This window comes from Bidens hawaiensis, unplaced genomic scaffold, assembly GCF_021521415.1.
Source record: "Bidens hawaiensis isolate Kalapana, Puna unplaced genomic scaffold, B.hawaiensis_p1.1 tig00043465_1, whole genome shotgun sequence".
NCBI lineage: Eukaryota > Viridiplantae > Streptophyta > Magnoliopsida > Asterales > Asteraceae > Bidens > Bidens hawaiensis.
In genome coordinates, this window is record NW_027497703.1 from 1331 (window position 1) to 8098 (window position 6768).

The 6768-nt window shown below is 36.0% G+C and overlaps 1 pseudogene; it reads left to right on the forward strand.

Moving 5' to 3' along the window:
• The first annotated feature begins 604 nt into the window (after positions 1–604).
• Positions 605–5657, forward strand: LOC143594317 (MACPF domain-containing protein NSL1-like; annotated as a pseudogene).
• Positions 5658–6768: the final 1111 nt, after the last annotated feature.

A 6768-nucleotide genomic window follows, 5' to 3' on the forward strand; every position in this document is an offset into this window, starting at 1 on the left:
TGTATAAAAAATATAAATCAAGTTATAAAATATATATTTTGAAACATTTTGGTATGAGTTATGAAAGAAAATATTGAAAACTAAATATTGAATTTTTTTATTGCTAAAACCTTTTATATTACCCAAAAAGTCAATCAATTGATTAAACTAAACATTAAGATTTATGTAATATATATTCTCTATGTTTGCAATATTTATATAAAATGTTCGAAGAAAATTAAGAAAATACATATTTTCCTGAGTTCAAATACGTATGAGAAAACTTTAAATCAAAATTTGAAACCATCTTATATAATATATTATGCATTATTGTTCGAATTCCACTTTAAAAACAATTTGTAGATTATTACCATATAAATCTAAATTCTTAGACAATAATGTGCATTTTGTTTCTTTAATTTGCAATTACATATGACTTGAAAATTTATGCTAACAAACATGCAACTTCAATTTTGAAATTTCTTTATTTCATCGTTAATATTAATGAATGAATTGATTTTGACTTACCTTGAATTAAAATAAACTTGAATTTATATATTGAACATGACTTTTAAAAAACAAGGAACACAAAACCGCCAATTGATTCGAGAATTCATTCCTTCCGATGTCAATTTACAAGACCAATTCTTCGATCCTCAATCGGCGGCTGAGAAGGCGGTGTCTGTAATCGGGTACGGGTATGACCTCACCTGCGACATCCGGCTAACCGGGTGTAAACACGGCCCATCCGGTCAACCCTGATGAGCTTGATGGTAAGTTGACTAAGGATCTGGTGGTCCCTGGTGGTGTAACTGTTTCTAATGTCTCTCAGGCGGTTAAGTGTGATAAAGGTGACCGGACAAGGTTTCGTTCGGATGTTCTGTCGTTTAATCGTGTAAGTTGTGGTCGTCTACGATGTTTGACTTTATTAAAAGTCAAACCTAGTACTTTGATCTTAGGATTGGATTGCAGTAGGGTGTGCAAGAAACCGAAAGAACCGAACTGAAACAAAAACGGATGGTTTGGTTTTTTGTTTTTTTAGAAACCGAACTAATGGTTCAGTTATGGTTTTGCATGTAATAAAAACCAAAATAACCGAACCAAACTGAATTCCTAAATTTTTGCTTTTTATTTTATGTAATTTATAAGAATTTAAAAAATGATAACGCAGATATTTTTTGGTCAGATGTATAATAGTCTATTAGCTAATAATTAACAAAATTATTTATACATAAATTCATTACTTTTTGCCAACTTTTTTTTTTCGGCCTAAGTTTTCAAGTTCAAATGGAAAAAACCGAACCGAAACAAAAATCAAACCGAAACCAAACGATTTCAAAAAATCCAAAAACCGAAGTTTGGTTATAGCTCAAAACCACACTGAACCGCATCAGGCACACCCCTAATTATAAGTTGAAGACGACAATTAGCAAAAGCTTTGTGAAATTTGAAATGATACATAATATGTTTGACCTTAGAAGTCAATGTTAAGATCTTGTATATGCATATGCATATGCATATCGGTTTGGGTTTTTAAAAGCGCGTATAGCTGCAAGGCACACTCAATATTCTGTACTATCCGTGGCGCAATAGGTGCAGACTTGGTTTTAAAAAGCGTGAGGTGATAGTGCGAGCTGAGAAGCATAGCATAAAATCGCATCACTTTTCGTACGTGAGGCGTATTTATTTATATAATTTTTTTGAAGTCTCAATACTTTTTTGCCATTGCATACCCAAATTTTGCTATAAATTACAAAACTTTTCCCGTACAAAAGGCGCGCCTCATGCCATAAACCAAGGGCACAAGAAGAAAGGGGTTGAGGCGTAAGCACGAGGCTCATCTCTTGTACATGGAATGTTATAGATATAAGTTTTTTAGGTTTGTATATGTAGGTTAATTATATATTAATTATATATAGAGCATATTTAGAAGGTATGAGAAACATAAAAGGAAATTATATTTATACATTTATAATGATTTAATACTTATGTATAAATGTATAATGGTATGTCAGATGTCCGAGCAATTCAATCAAGAACTATCGTTATCCGGTAAAATACCATCCGGGTTCTTCAATTCGATGTTCGGTTACAAAGGATGTTGGCAAAAAGACGCGCCGATGACAAAAAATCTAGCGTTTGACGGATATTTTATAACATTATACAACATCGAGTTAGCAAAAACACAAATTGCATTATCTGAAAAAGTGAAACAAGAAGTGCCATCTTCATGGGATCCTACAGCTCTTGCTGAGTATGACATTTTACTCGATATTTGAACGGTTTATTGTATGTTGCAAAGCTTAAAATCAAGTAATGTTATGTTCTCTCAGGTTTATTGATAAATATGGTACACATATAGTTGTTGGGGTAAAGATGGGGGGTAAAGATGTAATCTACCTAAAGCAGTTACAAAGCTCGAATCTTGAGCCGACAGAAGTGCAGAATATGTTGAAGAGGTTAGCGGATGATGAGTTTTCTAAATGTGATTCTGAAGCTTCTGTTTCGGGATCTGATAAATTATCAAAGAAAAAGGTATGTCAAAACAGTGAAAATTAGAGAGGGTAAAATGTAAAATCGGCGGTTAGATATTCGAAGCAGAGAAAGTTTGAGAACTGCATAAACAGTTTTCATGTCGTTCGTTCAACTTTAACTGAACAAACGACCGAGCACAAACAAAATGAACGGATTTTCTTGTTTGTGTTTGTTTGTTAAGAACATGAACGTTTTCATGTTTGTTTATGTTCGTCTGTTAATAGTATAAAACAAAGGTTCATGACCACAAACAGACATAAACAAACACGCATAACTGAACATGGACAAACGAGCATAAACGAAGTTAATTGAGCCAACACTAATTAAAAATAAACATGAACTTCAATCTAGACTGCAAAGTTATAAAAACTAAAGTGTAATGAGTGATATATTAATATTGTAAAACTAGACTAAATTTTTGTGGATCTAAAAAGGGTTACGAGTGAACTTAAACAAATATAAACTAACGAACATAAATGACTGAACGTGAACAAACGGACTTAAACAAATTTAAATAAATGCAAATTCACGAGCATAGATGTACGGGCAAGACATATACTCATGTCATTCGTTTAACTGTATGAACAAAAACTGTTGTTTGTCCTTGTTCGTTTATTAAATAAACGAACTTCCCACAGAATGGTTGACTGATGTTCGGTTCGTTTACAGGCCTAACGGTCACATTTCTAGCATTACGCCCTAGTGGTTATTATGATTCTCTACTTATAAGTTAGTTTTATATTAAATGCACTCTTACTCGGATATAAAATTATAATAATTTTCTTCTACCGCTATCGTTGTGGTGTAATACAGGATGAACGATCCGTAGCTTGGGATCTCCCTCCAATACTTGCGAATTCTCTAAGACCGACTGTTGTGTCCCGATCTAAGAAGGACGTAAGATCCTATTTTTTTATACTTACAAATTTATAATCGCCTTTTCTTTTTTTTAATATTTTTAAATATGATTGCTAAACTATTGGCATTTAATTTATTTCCCTTTAGGATCTATTTAGCGTTCATGTTCGCGAGGAGGTATCGACAAAGGTCAAAGCCACAAAAGCTGGCTTTCACTGTATCGCAAGCCCCAAACGTCATTTCTATGTCGTTTGTTCCGATCGTTGCACTTTAAGCGGTGTTCGCGGTAGTGGCTTTTTAAGCACGCATTAATCTATACCTTCGATGTGAGTGCTCTTCTTGTAACATTAGGGTTGTTCAAAAGTTCGCGGCTCGCTCGAAATTCAATCATTTATAAATGATACGAGCCCGAGCCAAGGTCAGTTTGTAAACTAGTGAAGCCTGAGCCCACCCTGGCTCGGTTCGGCCCGGCCCGGCCCAACTCGTTTACCTATATAACAGTAACTTCCATGATGTTATTAGTTGATCAAGAAGTTATTGGGCTAGTCCTTGTTTTTATGTTCTAATTTGATTCATGTTTTGCAGATAAGCCACCAATTGAGGAGCTTGAACAATTTTTAGAGTTCCAGTTACCCCCGACAGTGGGCCCCGGAGTATGGCGATCTTCCGCTCGCTCCTAGACGCAAGAAATCCCCATCTCCATCGCTCCAGTTCACTTTCTTGGGTCCTCGCCTTTATGTCAACACTACCAAGGTCAAATCTTGCCTATTTTCATCAATAAAAGTTGAATTCTGACCATTTGGTTTATGTTTGTTTTCTAACGATCGAACGGGTCAGCTAAAATACTTAACTAAAAAGAAACTTGTCAGATAGATTGGAAGGCATTACCATAGTTAAATGCATGGTGTCTATTGTGTCGGGTTGAGTTGTTCAACGGGAATACGACTCTAGTTTTATGTGTTAAAAACATCAACCATAACCTGCACAACTTAAAAATCGTGTAACCGAACACAACCCCTTTAAACCCATTTATCTAAAGTTCTAAACGTGTCAAATGGGTTGACGAGTGATAATCAAGTTGTAAACGTGTTAATTGGGTTGCTGGGTTGTAAACAATGGGTTAAATATGTCACAACGGGTTAGTGGGTCAACATGTTTAACTAAATGGGTTACATAGGTCAAGCCGAGCACAACCTGTTTAATTAAACAAGCCGACCCAAACACGACCCTTTTAATTAAATAGGCTGACCAGAAGATGACCCCTTTGATTAAAAAGCCAATCCAAAGAGGACCTGTTTAATTGAAAAACGTCACCCGGGCACAATCTTTTTCTTAACGGGTTAGATATGCCAACCCAAAACCTGATTATTTTCGGGTTGTGATGGAAATTGCCACCCATTAGTACCTCTTCTGTTTCTTATCAAAACCTGATCAGAAAGCGTGTTTTTGTGTCGGCCCAGCCTAATCCAACCTGATCCGTTTTCACTCTAACCCATTTTCACTTTTCACAGGTCGACACTGAGAACCGGCCCGTAACTGGGGTCCGGTTATACCTAGAAGGACGAAAGAGTGACCGGCTAGCCATCCATCTGCAACACCTTTCTTCTATCCCTAAACTACTCGAACTCACCTATGACTTCACCTACAAACCGAACGACGAGAATATCGGAAAAGGCTACCTCGAGCCCGTTAAATGGAGCATATTCTCTCAAGTCTGTACTCTACCAGTCGAGCACAACGGGACCCACATCGGTGACTCAGCATCGATCGTCACCAAAGCATGGTTTGAAGTCAAAGGCGTAGGCATAAAAAAAGTCCTCTTTCTCCGGTTAGGGTACTCGATGGTGGGGTCCGGAAAGATCCGACGGTCCGAATGGGACGGGCCCACAATGCACTCTCGGAAGTCGGGCCTTATGTCGACATTGATGAGTACACCGTTTAGTATGGGCCTTGCCACACCGGAGCAGAAGCCCGTTAAGGTGGAACTGAATTCGGCTGTTTATCCTGATGGCCCGCCTTTACGGGCCCCGAAGATGTCGGGTTTTGTTGATACTCGGGAAATGGTGAGGGGCCCGGAAGACCCGCCCGGGTATTGGGTGGTGACCGGGGCGAAGCTGTGTGTGGAGGGAGGTAGGATTAGAGTGAAGGTTAAGTATTCGTTGTTGACGATAATGTCCGAGGACTCGATGTTTATGTGAGAGATATAATAGCATTAGGCATTTGTTGTACATGTATCAATTGTACATTTAGTATATCAAAGGTTTGTTGATTGGAGATTCTTATTATATTGTCTACTTATTTTCCTTGCAGAAAGCATTTGCATAACATCTACTGTTTCGACCCGTTTACTTGACGGGTCGATCCAGGTTGTATTATTATTGCCTAAGCAACTGTTCTAGAATGGCTGCCTGGCTGGTTAAGCGTTCCGGGTCGATCCAGTCTTACATGTACTGAAAATATCAAATAGAGTTGCCATTTATCATTATCTGTTTTGACTAGGGATGCACATTGTAAAGGATTTCGGGCTGTCGAAGCTTGAATCGAGCTTAGCTTAAATGAGCTTGAGCCCATGTTCTAGCCTAAAAATATGTTTGTTTAATAAACAAGCATGAACCCCAAGCTTCAGTTATTAAGTTCGAGCTGGCTTTTGAGCCTAAAGAGCATATTATTGATCTTACTTTTTATTTAATTTTTTCTAATATAGTAACTACTTTCATACATAAAGTTAAAATAAAAGTAACTAAATAATATAAAAGTAACCAAATAATATCATAGATAGAATTATAATAAAAATAAATAAATAATATACACTAAGTTAAATATATAATTAACGTATGTATAAAAAGTAATTATAAGTTAATTAATAATTAACAAACATGCCAAACTCAAAGTTGGAAAACTACTAATTAGTCAAGCTTTAGCTGGCACTTGTTTACATCCTTATTTATATTTGTGTTTACTTTCTTGTGATGCGGTTTCAACTGTTTCCAATTATTTGACGTTTCATGTTCGACTCGAAACCCTCCGTAGGCGCAGAAACCCAAACAACCGGGTATATATAGAGAATTAGAGATACATATATGGTTAACAACTTATGTGAGCAATAAACAAATATGGGCATAAGCCCTTCTTCTTGTCACCAATTTAAGTTGTTCCTTTTAACTAAAGGGACACCTTATAGGTTTAATTCAAATTGAATGGGTAAAACGTATATATCTGATTAAACCAAAAATCGAACATGAATATATTAGAACCAAACAGAATTACAAATTACAAATTTCAATTTGATTTTCGGTTTTACAAAATTCGAATCATATTCAAACCAGATACCCAAATAGACCAAATTGCAATGAAAATTTATTTATGTTTTGTCATTTAAATTTATTAATTTTTTTT